Source organism: Paramisgurnus dabryanus, chromosome 1, assembly GCF_030506205.2.
Source record: "Paramisgurnus dabryanus chromosome 1, PD_genome_1.1, whole genome shotgun sequence".
Classification (NCBI taxonomy): domain Eukaryota; kingdom Metazoa; phylum Chordata; class Actinopteri; order Cypriniformes; family Cobitidae; genus Paramisgurnus; species Paramisgurnus dabryanus.
The window spans coordinates 35217693-35225951 of NC_133337.1; the positions used below are offsets into that span (position 1 = coordinate 35217693).

The following is an 8259-nucleotide window of genomic DNA, read 5'->3' on the forward strand; positions in this document are numbered from 1 at the left end:
AGATTTATTGTTCTGTTGCGCGAAGTCACCTCACATCTGACACGCTGCTTTCACTTCCTGATGCTATTCTGTGGTCTGGATGCATCTGATAAAATGTGTTGGGTGGTGGTGACAACATCTCATCAATTCAACTGCTGTATGAGACCCCCAAGATATAAAATTCACAGGAGACTTATTTGAACTGCTTTTACTTTTAAAATGTTTTGTTATGATGTGCAGAACTTTGATGGAGACATCAGGGACTTTTTAGTTAGTATTTGTAAATTGTTTGTTCTTACTGACTGTCAACTACATCAGATGACACAAAACCTATTTATGGAAAATAGAAAGGATTTGAATGCCAAACATATAAACGCAGTTACACTTGTGGTTCCTTTTGAGGCGAACGGCACCCTGATTACATGCAGCACATGTAACAGTGGATACTGTGAAGTTCTTGATCTCAGTGATGTTACAACAGCATTTTTTTTTTAATTTTAGCAGGGAACAGCACTAAATAAGGTGTGTCATAACTTAAAGAATTCAACGCATTAACAAGTTGAGCAAAAATGATTTTCTTTTAGATCGCTTTACCAATAGCAATGTTTTATCATACCATACTTGCATTTCTGTTGCTGCAATGCTTTGCTTGCTGCTTCGCTCTTTCGAATGGCTAATAAAATAACTTTTATTAAATTATAAAATAGTTATAAAATAACTTCTTTAATATATATATAACTTGCCAAAAATACAAAATAAATAAATACATTTGTATTAAAAGCACTAGTTTTACTTGACATTAATTTACACAAAGGTAAACATTTCTTAACAGAAAATATGGATATAGGCCTATTAATGTTTGAGACAGACAGGAAAAAGAAACTCTATAATAACATTTTGCGCAACAGAAAAGTTATTTATGGAACCATATACCCTGACACAGAACCTTATGGAACCTTCATTTTTTAGACTGTCAAAATTAAAAGGTGCTACAAAGCTTCCCATTCTTCTCATAGGCTATAACAAATTGTTACCCTGTCTGTGAAAACGCAGCTAGTCTTTTTAATTTAGAACTGTCTAAAATAAATTATAATCAACAACCTTAATATATTTAATATTGACTTGTGAAGCCATGCAAGATATTCAAATCATAGTAAAAAATATTATTTAAATTAACCTTTGATGCTATCTAAAAATAAGATTATGATACTTTAGCCTGTTTTTGTAGGTCGCAGGTTGCCCACTGAGTCATCTCACACATCTTGCCTCTCTCTTTCATCTTTAACATCCAGTTCAGGACGCATCTTTTCTCATTTATCTGAGCGCTCTGTTGACTTGTTGCTGAAAGAATCTTAATTCAGGCAGGATGAAAGGATTCTTACTTGCTTTGCTTGTACTTTTAAAATATTGCATTTGCGATAATGTTCAGAACTTTGATGGAGACATCAGGGACTTTGTAGTTGGTAACAGTAAATTGTTTGTTCTTACTGACCGTCGACTACATCAGATGAGACACGATCTATCTCTGGAAAAAACAAAGGATTTGGAGGCCACACATCCAAACGCAGTTACACTTCTGGTGCCTTTTGAAGCGAACGACACCCTGATTACATGCGGAACATCTAACGGTGGATACTGTGAAGTTCTTGATCTCAATGATGTTACAAACAGAATTTACTGGGAAAGCAAATCTAGTATACCACAGACAAATGAGAAATCCGTAGCATTCATAGTGGGTAGCAAACCTAATTACAGTCCTGATGGTGCTTACCTGTTGGTTGGGAGGAAGGACGATACTCACAATAAAATGCATACTATTGTCAACTTGTGAAGCACTTTAGATTCTCAACCAGGCTCTATTTTCTCTCCATCAGACGACGGTTCAACTCCCTTCATTCGTACAGAAAGATACGTAGAGTTTATAGATGGGTTTCAGATCAGTTTGCTTAAACTCTCGTACTTGTTTCTCAACGCAAACACTGAGTCCGGTTGGCAAGCGTTTGCCCTCAGGTTCAACAACGCCAAAGGAAAGAAGACAGACATTCTGAGGAGCATGACTGGAACAATGTTAGAATGCTGTAATGATAAATCTCGTCCTGTCCTCGTCGCATCAGCTCTTATTTCTTCAGATAAAGCTGTGATCTGGACAGGTGTCTTCAGTGCGCAGGATGATCAAGAGGATACCGTGCTCGCTGTTTACAACCTCACTAATGTTGATGGTAAAGTTAAAGATTTCTGCTACACTGGTGAGACATGTAGTTCACAGGTAGGGGATGGTGCTTTTTTATTTTTGCATTTATTTAATAATAATGTTTGAAATAAAATATGCTTATTTCACCATTCACCAAAGATACATAAAGCTGACGTTTGTTTTTTTCATTGCAGATTGACCCTACACGTGAACCTGAAGCATCAGTTTTCAAATACAAGTCAATGAGTTCAGTAGCAGCAGTTAGGAGTGAATCTTGGATTGTGCTCTTCATTGGAACCAAAGATGGACAACTGATAAAGGTTCCCTCTGTTTTTTTTCTTTATGTAGATTTTCCTTAGTTTAAAATAGTTTTCTAGAGTTTTGTTTCCGCTAGCAAAATTTTGTTCTTGCACTCATATTCATGTATTCAACTCTAAAATGCAGTTTTTTTAGTCAATGCTTGTGATGCTCTTTGTATTTGTAGGTTGTGTTGGATGAGAGTTTTAGTCCAGGCTGTCCCACAGTGCTGTACAGATCTGATGATGATCAGGAAGTGCTTCCCAGGATGCATTTAGATCCAGTAGATAACAAACATATCTACATAGCTCTGAAAAACCAGGTGAGGATTTCAATTAACAAACAAGAAATTACTATATATTATCTTTTTTAGTGTTAATATTTCTAGAGTTCATTTTAAAAATAATTTATCTGCAAATGTTTTCTAACGATAGGCTGTAACCTTTACAAAAGGAAAAGCAGCAGCTATTTTAAAATGGTACATCTGTCACAAGTTCAGAATAACCAAACATTATTATGAAATTTATTAGCACCTTTACAAATCCAAAAAGGCATTTGTTTCATACCACGACTCTATAATGGCTCCAATGCATGTGAAATTTTCTGATTGTGGTTTTAATGTAGATCAGAAGAGTGTCTGTGGTTCAGTGTGTTAAACACAACTCTCTGAGAGACTGCAGAGCTGCGCTGGATCCTCTCTGTGGTTGGTGTGTTGAGACACGCAGGTCTGGATGCTGCTACTATACATACTCCTACATACAGGCTACTATACATTTTTAATAGTCAACATCACATTTCTCACAACTATTTATTAGTCTAACTGATATATTTTTTACTTGTGTCAAGATGCTCCACCCAGGATGAATGCTTGAAATCCTCATGGATATCCTTCCCAAATAACTCCATTCAGAAACCACTGCTGTCTTTTCAGGTGGCAGAGAAATCCTCTAGAGAGGTAGATCATAATCCACTTGATTTGTTCTTTTTAATACATTACTGTTTACCGATCAGTGTTATCCCTTACACAGATGACTCTACATCTCACACTGAGTCTGTACAGCACACGAAATCCTTCCTTCTTTTCGTGTACATTCACCACAGCGGGTGTGAACCTGTGTGATAGATCTGATCCTCCTGCAGTTTTTCCAAACTGCTCCTGTGGTTTTTCAGACCAGCGTCTGTCTAGTGAAGGTTAGTTCTCTTTTAGTGGATATAAATAAATTTACAGGATTTCAGAAAGATAAGAATAGATGCTAATTTCCACATCACTTTTGAATTGCAATGGATTATGATTTACATAATACAAGGTTAAGGAATAAAAACCAGATCAAATGATAAAATAAAGAAACCACTCCTTAAATTACATAATTTTTCCGATAATCTCCAAACAATGTTAAAAATTGAATTTGCAATTATTAAATGTTTTTGTTTAATCAATGGAAATTAATCAATAAAACATTTCTGGGAATCATTATTAAAACTATTTTTGGTTGTATAACAATTGTTATAAGTACTCATATACACTCTAAAAAACAAACGGTGCTATATAGCACCAAAACAATTGCTTTGGATCGTAACGATAGAAGAACCATTTTAGTGCCATATAGCACCGGTGAAGAACCAGTGAAGCACCAGTGAAGCACCTGTGTAGAACCATATAGTGCTATGTAGAACCATATGTGGTGCTATATGGCCCCTATATGGTTCTACACTGGTGCTTCACTGGTGCTTCACTGGTTCTTCACCGGTGCTATATGGCACTAAAATGGTTCTTCTATCGTTACGATCCAAAGCAACTGTTTTGGTGCTATATAGCACCGTTTGTTTTTTTAGAGTGTATGGTTTTGCATAATCTGTTTAGGTTTGGAGATTTTAGCTTCAGTTACTGTTGGGAATCAGAAGATCACAGAGACCCTGATGCTGAAGAACTGCTCCAGTATTACAGATAATTCACCAAAGGCTTCTTATACACAGTGAGGACTGCAAGAACTTAAAAAGACTACATAAAATTTGATAACATTTTACAATAAGGTTGTGTTTGTTAACATTAGTAAATGCATTAAGTAACAAGGAACAATATAGTTTTCAGCATTTATTAAACTTTGTTAATGTTAGTTAATGTCAATACATTTGTTCATGTAGTTCAATGTCATCAAACTAATGTCAAGAATTACAACTTTTAATAAAAATATATGTATTAGTAAAAATTACTGAAATTAACTCAATAAATGCTGTAGAAGTAGGCTTTTGCATATTGAAAGATCATGTTAGCCAATAAAAAAACTCATCTTAACAAACACAACTTTATTGTAAAATGTTACGCAAATTCTTATTTTAGAAATAAAGGTAAAACAAATAATTTCAAATAATACTTTTGATTATAATATAATATACTTATCACCCATTCTTGACAACCCAATTACTTTCACTCTGCTATTTGCAACATTGTTCTGTTAAAACGCTCTGTGCAACATAACCTGACATGCTTTCATATCGGAAATTCAAAGCCCATCATGTTTTGTAACCACAGAGCATGAAAGTCTATGGACATTTGATCTAATGATAAATAGACTTTTTTATTAACGGTTACAGTACAATATATTATAATATATACATCTTAGTTAAATATCAGTTTGCTCAGTAAGATGCTTTTGGGCCGGGACTTCTTTTAACCATAGAGTCTCATTGTAACACTGAATAAATACAGGTGTGTGCAGTGCGTCTCAGCTGGATTACATTGGTCCTCTTCTGTCAAGCGTTGTGATTGGACACATGGACCTGAGCCGCATTTACATATACAGGTTATTAAAATTATATGTTATAAGATTCAGAATGTATGAATTTGAGCATTTAATCTTCATAAAAGAATGTTTCTGGTTAAATGAAGCACTCATAGTTCTTTCTTTTCTCTACTCTTTAGGATGTTTGCAAAGATTTACACTATGATACAGACTATAAAGTAAGTGTCACACTGAATTTGTGCTCCACTTATTGTATAAGAAGTATGGAAAGTAAAATAATTTTGTGTCTGTATGTTATGTTGCATTCATCATCCATTCATTTATTTTTCAAACCCACTTATCCTCTGAAGGGTAGCAGGAGGGCTGGAGCCTATTTAAAGTATATATGATTAACATTTTTTAGAAACACAATAACATGTAAGTGTGTTTACCTTTAACACACTGTGTTTCCTATATAGGAGCCAGAGATTTTCACTATAAAGCCGAACAGAGTTTCTTTCCATGGCAGAAACAATGTTTTACTAACAGGAAGCAACCTGGGATCGGTCACCAAAATTCGTATTCAAGGGGATCTGGATTGCATTCCAAATGAGTGAGACTTTTTGGCTTTTTGTGTTTGTCCTGATGTCTGTGTACAGTATACAATAGTTTTTGTGTGAATAAATGTGTTTCTCCAGGTCTCGTGTGTTTGGTCGTTCAGGTGACAGTCTAAGGTTCCACGTTCCTCCCAGTAAAACTAAAGGAACAGCAAAAGTGTGCGCTGTTACTGAGGATGACCGCTGTCATGGTAACAGCATCATCACTTACAGTTCCCAACCCAGCTGCACAGGAATACAACCCAAAGTCACCTGGAGAAGGTATGAGACCTTTAGACACACAGACAACATAGGAAAAACTTAAGTAAAATTATTCAGTTATAGAAAATTGTGCATCTGTCCATCAGTGGTGGAAGGAAGATTCACATACAGGGAAACAATATGGAGTTTGTGGAATCAATCATTGTGCATCCCTCCAATAAAGAGCTCAAAACACAATACAACACAAGCTCAAAGGTAAAATGTTCTTATTATGCTCATATTTGGCTGAAAGTGTCAAAATGTGGTCAGCTATTTAACTTTAGTTTCAAAATGGCCCTCATATACACATACTTAAGATGAAATGTGTGAGTTTCCTTTTTGCGGTTGGTAGATAAATCCATAGTTTACTTAACAGGCAAATCCATCTTAATGTCCATATTAGTATTGTTTATTATTACAAAATATTTGTAGTATTTACAACTTACAGCTTATTATATACTCATATATTCATTCTCTTTATATCTAAGGATTTATGGTTTTACACCCACCCTTATGATGGCAGTGGTCTCATTAATTTGATGTTGACAGTTGGGAATGTCACTTTAGACTGTGCTAGTTTGACCACCCAGCCTAATCCAGAGTTCATTGGATTTACAACCGCACACATGGACAATGATGTACTGGTGATTATAAAGGTAAACACTGATTTTAATTATACAGTGACTTATGATATGATATTTATTAATCACTAAATTATATATGCACAATAAAGTATTATGCACTATACCTCTTATTAATTGAGGATAAAGTTGGATAATCTCTTGCTCTCTCTCTCTCTCTGTCTCTCGATCAGAAAAATGCAGATCAGTTGAATTTGAGTATGAATGAGGTGAAGGTGTCTGGTGTAGATGGAGATGATGAATATGAGTGTGTTCTTGAAAAGATTTCCTCTCAAACCATTACATGTTTGATTAAAGGAGCCCTGATCTCAGTTGACTCTGTTACTGTAAGTTTCGATTTCAACTTTATTTATAAAGCAACCATAGTTTTCAAAGTGCTTAACAATGTCAGACACACAAACAAAAACAGACACAGAGTGATATGTTGGATGTCTTCATGGTATTTTTTATTACACAGTTTTATCATATGTATAAGACAAATCCTTCTGTGTTTATTTCAGATCAGGGTTGGAAAATCGTTTGGTCTTACGATGGGACAAAGCAGTTCAAAATATTTGTTTTGCATTAGACCACAGGACACATCTGATTAAGTGTGAAGTAAATGTAATTAAATTAAATGTACAACATTAACATGGGTGTAAATGTTTCCTTTTGTTCTTGTACTTGACATTGATTCACATAGGGACATCCCTGACAGGGCTTAGACTAGGCGCATGTTCGAGCTTCCTTAATTTAAAAATAACTTGCATTGATGTATTGTAAAATATTTCAGTGCCATTGTTTTGTCTCAAGATGCACACCAGTATTGTTTTTGTAAGGCATGTTTGTAAAAACGATTTTTTAGAAATGCTATTTACTTAAATCTTTGCATTGCATTCTTTGAATGTATTGTTCCATTATTTAGTGTGTCAGACTGACCCATTTACTACGAATGTCAAGGGAAATAAACATTCACACCTCTTCAGAAAAATTATTGCCATTTATATCATTCTTTTGTAATTATTATAATTGCTAACAATGATCTATTCACAGTGTTTTTCCCTATTTTCTTTGAATAAATGTCTTACTTCACCATCTTTACCTTTGTTTCAAATACCTTTCTTCCCAAACAAAACATTTCACTGAGCTTTACCATTCGAAATCATTCCTAAAACCTATTTTTCATATAAATAACACGCCAAATGTGCACGTTAGCTTAGTTTAGGCAGGGATGACGGGGGCACAAAACGAGACAAGGCAGGGTCCCCGGGGAGAGAAAGGGGCAGGCAAGGGAGACTGAGGGGGGAGCCAGGACTCGTAGGGTAGGAGGAAGAGTTCAGGGAAGACATGGAGGCAGATGGCGAGACAGGGGGTGCTGCAGGTGACAGCGGGGGCGAAATGAGGACCAAGACAGCAGATGCTGCAGTTGACAGCAAAGGCGAGACCGGAACCAAGACAAGGGGCTCTGCAGCCAACAGAGGAGGCACGACAGGAACCAAGAGAGGGGGGCTGCAGCGGAGGCGAGACAGGGGGCGCTGCATCCGGCTGTGAATGAGATGCTGCAGCTTCCTTCCTCCTCCTAGGCCGAGTCTCAG

The 8259-nt window shown here is 35.9% G+C and overlaps 1 pseudogene; it reads left to right on the forward strand.

Moving 5' to 3' along the window:
* The first annotated feature begins 1264 nt into the window (after nucleotides 1-1264).
* On the forward strand, nucleotides 1265-7831 carry LOC135749912 (plexin-C1-like; annotated as a pseudogene).
* The last annotated feature ends 428 nt before the right edge of the window (nucleotides 7832-8259 follow it).